The sequence below is a fragment of the Gavialis gangeticus genome, unplaced genomic scaffold (assembly GCF_001723915.1).
Source record: "Gavialis gangeticus isolate Ggan-Ray unplaced genomic scaffold, GavGan_comp1, whole genome shotgun sequence".
In the NCBI taxonomy this organism is placed as follows: Eukaryota; Metazoa; Chordata; order Crocodylia; family Gavialidae; genus Gavialis; species Gavialis gangeticus.
This window is the reverse complement of record NW_017729032.1, coordinates 34,690,572-34,701,818: the sequence shown is the minus strand read 5'-3', so window position 1 is coordinate 34,701,818 and position 11,247 is coordinate 34,690,572. Positions and strand designations below refer to the sequence as shown.

At 44.2% G+C, this 11,247-nt stretch overlaps 1 long non-coding RNA gene across 1 annotated transcript; it reads left to right on the top strand.

Annotated features, from left to right (window-relative positions):
* The first annotated feature begins 638 nt into the window (after positions 1-638).
* LOC109303415 lies at positions 639-5,051 on the top strand. The gene is made up of 2 exons (XR_002099096.1): positions 639-2,017; positions 2,606-5,051. It is a non-coding gene; the product is annotated as an uncharacterized LOC109303415 (long non-coding RNA).
* The last annotated feature ends 6,196 nt before the right edge of the window (positions 5,052-11,247 follow it).

Below are 11,247 nucleotides of genomic sequence, written 5' to 3'. Positions count from 1 at the left end.
TCCCCCCCCCACACACACGCGCACACACACACACACGCATGCTCACACACACATACACTTCTGCCTGACCGAGGAGGCTGATTTGTATGCAAAGGAAGAGCCAGATGGAAAATATGGGCAGTCAGCAATCTGAAGAAGTTTCCAAAGTAGCCGATCTTTCAGAGGAGTCCCCAGCATCTAAGAATGCGAAGGCAAGAGAAGAGGATTTCTTCCCCTTCTACTCTCTCTCTCTTTCTCTCTCATTTTCTTGTACTAACCTCAATGAATTTTTTATAAGGACATTTTTAGGTCAGAAATGCTTTTTAATGAATATATTTTTCCCATCAATAACTGAAACCTAAAAAAGGAAAAAGGCATCTTGTAGATCTCCTTAAGTGGAAAATCCCCCTTCAAAGTGTGTCTGATAGTGATCTCCCAAACAGCTGTCAGTCCTGACAGGTGGCAAGAAGCCTAGAATGTGCTATTCTTAGATCAAGAAAATATAAGTAGGTCAAGTTACAGTGGTTCTTGTAAACATCATCTCGACTGGAATCAGAAAATGATACAAGGTCAGAAAGTTGTAAAAACAGCATTAGGAGAGGAAAGAATGCCAGGAGAGTTTTAATCTTAAAATATCTTTCCTTTGGTCTCATCTCAAACCTTATCCAATTATTTTTTGTTTTGAATCTTGTCTGAAGTAGAAGGGTTTGGGATTTTTGTTATACAATGGAGTCTTTTCCAAGGCAGTAACCCCCTTGACAAGAATAAGGATAGCAGTTTGGTGATGTCTTGTTTACTTAAGCATGGCAAGGTAAAGCCAGAGACATCAAACAGGCTGAGAAGGAAGTTGCAACTTGATAAGGCCTTAACACTTGCTAGCAAAATATAATGCATACAGGACTGTAACAGCCATCTTAGTCATTGCATGTTACAGCCCTATTTAGTGGCATTCAGATTAGTGCTCTGCTATGCTGATCCCTCCAAATTCTTCACCTCTCCCTGCAAATGTGATGCTGATGCTGAGCTCTTTACAGGCACCTGTTAATGAATCCTGGCAATACATGTTCAAGCAGGCAAGAAAGGGGGTTCCCAATTTGCAGATGAGGAAACAGAGGCACAGCAAAGTGTGAAGATGAAGTCTTTTGTCCTTACTCTTATCCTTTTACCACACGGGTAGTACATCATTCCATGAGGCTTAAATGTGGCTTTCGAAGGAGCAAGACACTGCTCAGCATAATTAAGGGTGGCAAAACTCTGGCTTTCCCTGTCTTGCTCAATACCATACTCCAAGTCCCTGGCAAGTGGGATTATCAGTCAGGAATGCTTACTTCCCCATCTTATTATCAGGCCTTTTTTCCTGAAGAAATTTCCTGTCTTTTCTCTAGTTTCTAATGACCAGGAAGGCAATTCCCTAAATGCAATTAGCTGCTATCTTGCTATCTACCTACAGGTTTTGCAGAGGGCTCATCATTGTCATTTCTAAGCATTTATATCTCTCCTTTCACTTCTACATCTCTGTCTCCCATCAAAGTCTTCCAGACTTTTTGAGCTATTTATACTGCCTGGTTGCCAGTCAGAACTGCAGGAGCAGAGGTTGTTCATATCTGGCCACGCCTGAAAGACAGCGGTTAAGAGGCAGAGGCAGAGCAGGCTGACCACTGGAGCTAGTTGGTTGTGCAGGAACCAAGTATGCAGCAACTTTTAAAGGACAGTAGCAAATGACTTCCTCCACTGCTGTCTGTGCAACCAGGGAGCTCTGGAGTTGTGCCTCTGAAACAGAATAGGTCTGGTGCTGCCCCAAAAGGGCAAGCACTGCGCCTCACTAAGGCTGTGGCTAACTGCCATATTCTAGTCCTTTAACATCATAGGGATTGGGAGAATGCCTGCAGACCTGGAGCTTCCACCAGACTGACAGTCCTTTTTTATTCTGGAGAGGATGGATTCACTGCCTCCCAGCTAACCAAATATTTTGTGCAATACAGAGCATTCAAGCTTCTTTGAAAGAAACTACCATCAATAGAAAAATCCAAGGCTGAAAGTAAGGCTGATGTTCCAGCAGTTTGCTACTGTCCCATCTAACCCCTGCATTATCAACTTTAAGAGATGTACTTCAGCCTTGCTTTGACGTGTACAATAAATTCCACCTCTCTCCCCCTTTCTCAAGGGGACATATTACACTTTCTGCTTGCTCCTCATCATATGGACCTAAAAGGATTGTTAGCAAATTAAACTGTTTTAATTTATTACAATAATGTCCCAGTAAATTGGATACAGAGTTTAACCTTGCGTTCTTCCATTTATTTTCAAATGTCTACCTAAATTTGGTCTCTGGTTCCTTGTTGCTTCCAACAAACTTCTTAAATCTTCCTAGTTTGCCGTCTATTCAAGTTTTGTTTCTATTCTTATTCCTCCTAGGTGTAATGTTACACTTCAGGGGTATCCTCTCCTCAGCTTGCCTAACTTTAGCTCAAGTTGGTATTTCAATACATATGAAAGCCTTTCCATGTAGCATTCAGCTATTCATTCTCGATTGTAAATTTTTACTTAAAGACAGGGAAGACCTTTACAGTCACCTTGAGGGAGGCAGTGAGCCTAAAACCCTGCTCTCTATTTTGTATATGTACAGGGATCAGCCTATGGAAGAAAAGAATAGCATGAGAGAGGACTTCTGTATTTAATGACGGATATTACTCCAGAAGGCTATCCCAAAGTAATCCTGATGGACACAAGCAGTAAGCTTTCAGCACACTAAATACTGTATAAAATAATTTGAACCCAACTGTATCCCAGAAACTGGTAAAAAGTCCTGACAGCCCTGGCTTTTAAGCAGGGTAGAATTGCCAACTCGAATAATTTTATTGGGAGTCTCATAACATTTGTTTGGTTCTTTCTTTCCCCTCTTATTTCCAGTTCCTTGAGTTATGTTGTTATACCAGAATCTCAGCTTTCATTTAAAAACAGCACATCTTGAAAGTTCACGGTCGCAAAGAGAAACTTGGAAACATAAACCCAAGGGGCTTTAAAACTAGGAGGCAACTACAATCAGAACCAAATCAATTTATTTTCAAATGTTGGCATTTTAAAGAAAGGCTTATGAATTTTGGAGCCTGATACATGAACTTGAAAACTTGCTGTTTGCCATAGTATAGGTACAGATATTTTCTGACTACACAATAGTTTTTAAGGGGAGGAGATCACTGTGATATAACAATGTACCTTGCCTCACTTCTATTTGTAAGTTAGACTGGACCTACATGTTTTTACCAAGCAGAAATGCAGGCAATCCACTCAAAACAGTTTCAACTAACAGAAGCACATACAGAACCAACATTACATGTACAAGCATGTACAATTCTGAAAGGTTTGTGAGTAGTAAAAAAAATGAGATGGAACAAGGTACCAGGCTGACTTAGAACTGCAACACACAGGGCAAAATGAGCAAACAAAAACCAGCTGCAGTTAAATCAAAGAAAAGCAAATATCATCTATGTAATGTAGGTATAGTGCAGGTTTAATGTGCAGTTTTCTAGACATTTTTCCTCTAGGTGGCTTATGAAGAGGCTGGCATGTTTTGGTGTAAGGTCCTCCCCAAATTCTTTATGGTATTTTGTGTTAGTGAGTTGTCTGTCAGCTTCACTGATGTAGTCTTGACAGTTGAGGACAACTATAGCTCCACCTTTGTTCACTGGTTTGATTACTATTTCGTAATTTCTAGAAAACTGCACCATCAAACCTGCATTATACATCACAAAGATGATATTTTCATTATCTGGACTGAATACCTGGACTCATTTACTGACTTCCACCACAAGTTTAACTAGTATAACCCCCTGATCAAACTTTCTCTGGACTTACTCCTACACTTTTGTTGATGTTCTAGATACCACAGTCCGTATTCAGGATGACATCCTAAAAATCACTACATACAGAAAACCCACAGATCACCATACCTATGTCCACAAGATCAGCAATCATCCCAAGCACACCAAAAAAGCTGTTTTCTGCAGCTGGGTCCTCATATACCACCTCAACTTTTCTGAGAACATTCTTGATGCCCACCTGACCAGTCTAAAATCTGCCTTTATACATACAACAGGGATACTCTATTAGGCAAATAGATGGCACATTTGAAAGAGCTATCCAAATATGCTGTAGTAACCTGCTACAGTACAAAAAGAAAACTTCCTGCAACTGCACATCCCTGGTGGTCCCCTACCAACCCACACTGGAACATATCGGAAGAACCATCAGAAAAAACATCCTACATGCAACAAAGATCAGACCTTGGGAGAAGTATTCCCAGCTCCTCCGTTCATGGCTTTGAAGTAGCCCCCTAACCTTGCCCTACTCATCATCAGAAGCAAACTCCCCATTGCCCAACAGACATCAAGTGAAGCACAGCCTTGTCTTGGCAAGGAATACTTAACTTGTCAGCACACTTCCACTGCCACTACTATCAAAACCCCTCCACCAGAAACCCATCAGAAACCATGGTTCCTACACATGCCATTCCCAAAACATGATACATCTGATCCAGTGCACCAAGTGCCCTCATGGCAACTATGTAGGTGAAACTAAACAGCAACTATGCACCGGAATGAACACGCACAGAAAAAAATATAAAGGATGGAGACATACATACCATAAGGAGCACATACCTCACATAACAACCACTCCCTCTCTGACCTCATTAGTCTTGTGCTCAAGGGAAATCTACCTAATATCTTTAAATGGTGAACTTGGAAACAAAAATTCGTAAGCTGGCTGGACAGTAAGAACCAAGGACTAAACGCTGATATTGGGTTTATGGCACATTATAATTTATCCAACTCCTGAATTCTTCTACACAGGGAAAGTAAGAATGACCCTCCTCCATTTTTATAGCACTTGATCTCCCAGTAATCAGCTTCATTTCTTCTGTTAATTGTGTGTCTGCTATCCTTGAGATTTCTCCCAGTCCCTTCCCTCTGCTGTACCTGGCTTTCTGTGATGAGACTTGATGAAGATGTCTTGCGTTCAATAGCTTGTCCAACTTTATCCCAACTTCATAGTTGGCCCAATAAAAGATATCATCCTAAGAAATCCTTGCTTCTTGCCTAATGTTTGGACCATCCCAGCTATGACATCACTCTTACACTATCCTAATAAACATGAAATAATTGGCTTTCCCAGTAGCCATGTGATGCAAGAGATAACACTGACTCCATTTTACAGATATATGGGTGGTAGTGCGACCACTCTCTACCCCTTATCTGAAGCTAAGACACTATGCAGCAATGAATTCAAGATTCATCTAGTGGGAGACAAAAGAGGGAACTTGATACTGTAGCCCAGAGATTTGGACAATTCCCTGAGAATGGAAAGTCAAGAGTTCTGGCCTCTGTCCCTAAGTGGTGTTTACATACTTTATATTAAACGGGCCCTGGGAGCAGGGGCCAGAACCCAGGATTCCCCTACTCCCAGGGGAGTGTTCGCCTCACTGGCCTATAGAATTATGCTCTCACTTGCACTCACTTTCACCCTGCTCTTCCTGGCATGGTGTCAACAGCAGACTTAAAAAGAATCACAAAAAGTACAAAAAAGGGAAATAAAAATATAAAAGTTCAGAGAAAATTTCAGTTTCAGATTCTGGCTCCACATCCTCACACAAAGTAGGAGAATTTTCTGATTCAAGCTCAGAGCAGAACAAGAATTACAAGACAGCAAATTTTATTTCCCAGTGGCAAATGTGTTACCAAGTCCAGACAAATGATTCTACCACCCAGATCTGACCAAAGAAATTATTAATTTGGGAGCCTAAGGGCAAATACCTGCTTCCCAAGTCCAGCTCTGAGATGGCTGTTTTGCTGATTCTTCCTTTGAGGGTGTTATGAGGGATGAATGGGATTATCCTAGTGAGGAAGACCTACAAACTGGCATGCAAAAGCCATATATTAGATGCAAGAGCCAAAGTATGCCATAACAGAAATATCAAATGGAAGAGCTGGCATATGACTACATCAGAAAGTGATTGCTTTCTCAAATTGATAACTGGCAGAAAGGTGGAGGTGACCCCTGGAAGGCATTTTGGGGGCTTCCCTGGCTGTTCTCAGAGCATTGTTTGTCACTACCTCCTTTGCAAAACCACAGTGTCCAGGCTGTGCAAACTAAAAGCTGGGATGACAGGGGCCAGGTTTACTTTAAGTCTATCCTCATGAAAAATACCCATAGCAACTATTTTCATCATGGATGCCTCACTGGAGGCAATGACAGTCTCAGCAAGCATCATGGTCTCCGGTTCAGCACGAGGTGGCACCTGTATTTAGGCCACTGGACTGTGAATGTTCACTTCAAGCAAACCTGTGCTCACCTAGATTCACAGTCTCCCTGTTCAGAGGAATGTTATGCAGTGGTAGTGGCAGACAGTGCTTCCAAAGTTAAGTAGTCCTAGTCCCTCTCTTCTCTGCATGGTGCTGTGGGAAGGGACTACAACCCCAAGAATAGGCAGAAATATTCCTTTCATCGTTCTCATTACAGAAGGACCAAAGAAAAGAGTTCAGAAGTATTGAAGGAAACCATGGAGCCAGTGGTGACACGTAGGGGGTGCGCCCCTTGAGAGTGCCAGTGTACCCCCTGACCAGCCACGCTCACCGCTTAGGTGATGGGTGCAGGGGGGGAGGCAGGTGGGAGCACTGTGGGGGGACCACCCCACTTGCTGACTGCATGCTGGGGGGGCATGTGCCCCCCCCGACTAAGGCGGCACCAGTTGCCCATGCATGGAGCTGTGAATCAGGCTGAAAAAAACAGAGGCTGGGAGGACCTTTTAGAGATCACTATCACAAGAAAACATTGTGTGTGGCTTGAGTTTAATATCCTAGAATATCCCACTTCTTCAATAACTTATGGTGAAAGCTGGAAAGTATATGTGATAGGCTGCAACACTGAACTCCCTCCAGAAATCCAGAGAGGAAGGCAACATCCTATATATGACAGAACTGAAGGCAAGGTAAAAGTGCTAACTGAATCAGAGGTGCTTAAGCTTTTGTGAGCAACAGCTCACTGTGAGAGAGGCTGTGTGCGGAAAGGTAATTATCAAGTGAAAAATCTCCTGTTTGTCACCACACTTTTCCAGCTTATGAGCCAAAACCTTTGCTTTTCAGAAGCAGAAGGCTCGGAACAGGTGCAGTAGTTCTACTGAAAAACATTGGCCACTGAGAAGTCACTCATGGGGATATTTCATTTCCTAGGTGGGGCAAACTGAAAAACTTTGCACTGCTTTTCTCCGTAGTGGAACGAAGTAGAGAGTTGTGAGTAGAGCAACAGAAGTGATTTGACGTGCAGGTTTTCAGGTACAGCTCCCCAGTACAGAGAATAAATGCACTGAACTGCTACCTAACTCCATAGATTGTAGAGAGAGTAACAGAACTGCCATGCTGGGAATTGTCTGCCATATCTTCCCTCACCCTTCTCACATCATGTGGAACCATGTACGCAGGCACATAGCATTTGGCACCTAGTTTCTAGAAGGGAACTGGAATAGAGCAAAGGAGAGAAAAGAATTGGAAGTCCCTACTCTCAAGTTCTGTACCCAGCAGACACAAAATCACCTACACATGTGCCTGATGCCTACTCTGATGTGAATACTGACGATTAATTGAGTTTGCTGAAGCGTTCTAATTAGCACACTCCATTAGCCTTGGTGTATTCAGCATCCCCACATTTAAAATCCCTGCTTTAGTTAAAGCATCCCCACTGTAACCATATGCATGGATCTCAGAGGCAAAAGCAGCAGCAGCAGAAAGGAGGAGTCGGAAGGAGGAACAGGACGTGAGGGGGAGGAGACAGGAAAAACAAGAGAGTTAGAGAGGCTGGGGGAGAACAGCAGCCCTGTAACAGCTCTGAAAGAAACTGCTATAATAAAGACACTGTTTATATTAAGTAGGGGGCTGTTCCTTGATTACCCACACAGGGTCACATGAAACATGGTGGCAGCAGAAAGTCTCTGAGGAAGCCCAAGAGAAGAGAGAGACCTGGGCCCCAGCTGTGATTCAAACAGATTGCGAGAAGCATGGAGGGTCTGAAGCCCCCAGGACAGCTGGATTTCAACACAAAGAGATGGACACAATGGAAGCAAGAATTCGGTTTGTATACAGAGTTAACCATGGCTGATAAAGAAGAGAAAATGAAGGTAAAGCTGGTTTACCATCTAGTGGGGGAAAAGGCCATGAAGTAAGTGTGACACTGATGCCAGGGAACCTGCACACACTAGAACAGTTAATAGAAGTGTTTGATGCATACTGTGACCCCAGGAAAAATGAGACTGTAGAAAGATATCAGTTTTTCACCCGAAACCAAGAGGAAGAGGAAGGAATAGAGGCCTATATCACAGCACTGAAAACTCTGTCATCCTCATGTAACTCTGGAGACATAAAAGACTCCATAATCAAGGATAAGATTGTGTATGGTGCACAGGACTCTGCCCTGAGGGAGAGACTACTAAGAGAGGTAGATCTAACCCTGGAAAAATGTCACCAAATTGCAAGGGCAGCAGAATTGTCTAAACACAGAATCAAAATGATATCAACGGCCATGTGTACAGAGCAGGTTCAAAGGCTCAACCTAAAGGACTCTGGAAAGCAGGAACCTGACAGGCCAACTGCAAACACCGACAACATGATTCAGTGCATGTACTGTGGAAAGCTACATGGAAGGTGGCAGGAAGATGCCCAGCCTATGGAAAAGAGTGCAAAATATATGGAAAACAGAATCAGTTTAGGGGGTCAGTGTCATAGCCACCCAAAGAGAAAAAAACCCCAGTCCACTCAGTGATGAGGGATCAGGAGACTACAAATGAGGAGGAAGCTTTCAGTGTAAATTTGACAGATTCACAGAGTCACAGGATACACACATTACAGAAAAAAACAGGAAACAACTCAGCCATATTTGCAACAATGATGCTAGAGCAAAGACCTATAAGATTCCAGGTGGATTGTGGAGCCATTTGCAACGTCCTTCCTGTGAATCTGTTGAGAAGCAGCATCAGAATGGAAAAATGTCACCAAGTGCTGTTGATATATAACAAAGCAACTGTGAGGCCACTGGGAAAGTGCCGAGTGGCTATAATAAATCCACGCAACAAGAAACAGTACTGCCTGGAATTTATAGCGATTGACAGGGTGGACACCCATCCACTGCTGGGTAGCTGGGCAGCATAGGCCATGGATTTAATTACAGTGCAACACCACAACATCCTCCAGGTCACAGAAGAGCAAGAACGGTCATTAGGTTCACTACCTAACATTCTGTTAAGATATGCAGACATATTTCATGGCACTGGACTCTTTGAAGGCAAACCGAAGTTAGAAAGCGATCCACAGGTGCAACCAGTATGACTCCCAGAGTTCCACTAGCCCTGCTGGAGCCACTGAAGAAAGAATTGACAAACCTACAGAAAAAAGGCATCATCGCACCAGTTGAAAAAAGCACTGACTGGATCAGCAGCCTAGTAGTTAGTAAGGAAGCCGTCAGGCAAGCTGAGAATCTGCATTGATCCGAAACCACTTAACACGGCACTCAAACAAAGCCACTACCCACTGCCAATGATTGAGGATGTACTACCTGACCTGTCTAGGGCAAAAGCGTTCACAGTTTGCGATGTCAAGAATGGATTTTGGCATGTGGAGCTAGATGAATCATCCAGCCACCTGACAACCTTTAGTATGCCCTTTGGCAGGTATCGCTGGTTAAGGATGCCCATGGGGATCAGCCCAGCTCTGGAAGTTTTCCAGCAGAAGCTGAACCAGGAGCTGGCAGGTCTTTCGGGTATCAAAATTGTGGTTGATGATATTCTTGTCATAGACGAAGGGGATGATAAGTAAGAGGTGAGCCGTGACTGTGACGCCAAACTGCAACAACTCTTTAACAGATACTGGGAGAGGAACATTAAATGAATGTCGACAAAATACAGCTGAGAAGAACTAACTACCCTACATTGATCATCTGCTGACTTCAGAAGGACTATGGCCAGACCCGGAGAAAGTGAGAGCCATTATGGAGAGGCACAGGCCACAGGATGTCAAAGGCATCCAGAGCCTTATTGGGATGGTTAACTATCTGTCCAAATTTTGTGCACACTTGTTTAATGCTTGTGAGCCACTCAGGTTGCTAAGACATAATGATGCAGCCAGGGAATGGGCACAGACCCAAGAGGAGGCATTCAGAAGAATTAAAAAACTCATCAGCGAGGCTCCAACACTGAAGTACTACAACACAGCTGAGCAACTAGTACAACAGTGCGATGCATCAGAAGGAGGTCTGGGAGCAGTACTGATGCAGAAACAGCAGCCCGTAGTTTTTGCTAGTAGAGCAATGACTGAAACTGAAAGGAGATACGGACAGATAGAAAAGGAATTACTAGCAGTATTGTTTGGACTGGAACGGTTTCATCAGTTCACCTTTGGACAGAGGGTAGATGTGCAATCAGATTACAAACCATTAGAGATCATAATGAAAAAACCCTTGCTGGGCGCTTCCACACATGCAAGCACGTGCACTTGCAGCAGGTCAAATAGAAGCAGTGCAAATTTGAGCCAGGGCTTATTGCCTCAGTGCACGGGCTCGGACATGCACTTTGTTGTGGAGCAAATTGTGCCACTTGGGGCAAAATAACTCTGCCTGGCTCCTCCCGGATCTTCAGCCAGGGGGAATTAGAGCCTGGGGCCAGCACCTGTCCTGGCCCCAGCAGTATAAAAAGCCACCCTGGCTCAGGGCTACTAGCTTTCAGGAGCTTTTGGGGCCCAGCCAATTGGTACCTGGGGACACTACCCCTTGTGCCAGCTGGATTGCTGAAGCAGCCCTGAGAGCTCCCTGCACCTTCTATCCACTGCAGCAGTCTGGCAGTGGGGGCTGCTGCCTGGCTGTGACCTGCTATGCACCTGCCAGACTTGGATGGGGACTGCAGAGCCAGTAGAGGCATCTGCCCCTCTGGGTCAGCTGCCAGTGGACTGTGGTTGCAGGTGTTGGCCTTTGTGGAGCACTACTGCCATTTGTGCCCCCTGCCCGGCCATCTGGGCAGCTATCACCTGGAAGATGTTCTGGGTGTGGTGGCTTGCTTTGAACCATCAAAGCATGTCTTTCTGGCCCCATTTGGCTAGGAAGTCAGCCACAGCCAGCTGGGCCCAAGGTGCCAGCTCTAAGCAGGCAGGGTCCTGCCACTGTCCTCCCTAGCAGGAATTCTGGTGTTCCCTATTGGAAAACTGAAAAATCCCTGATAAAAAAATCCCAAAATCA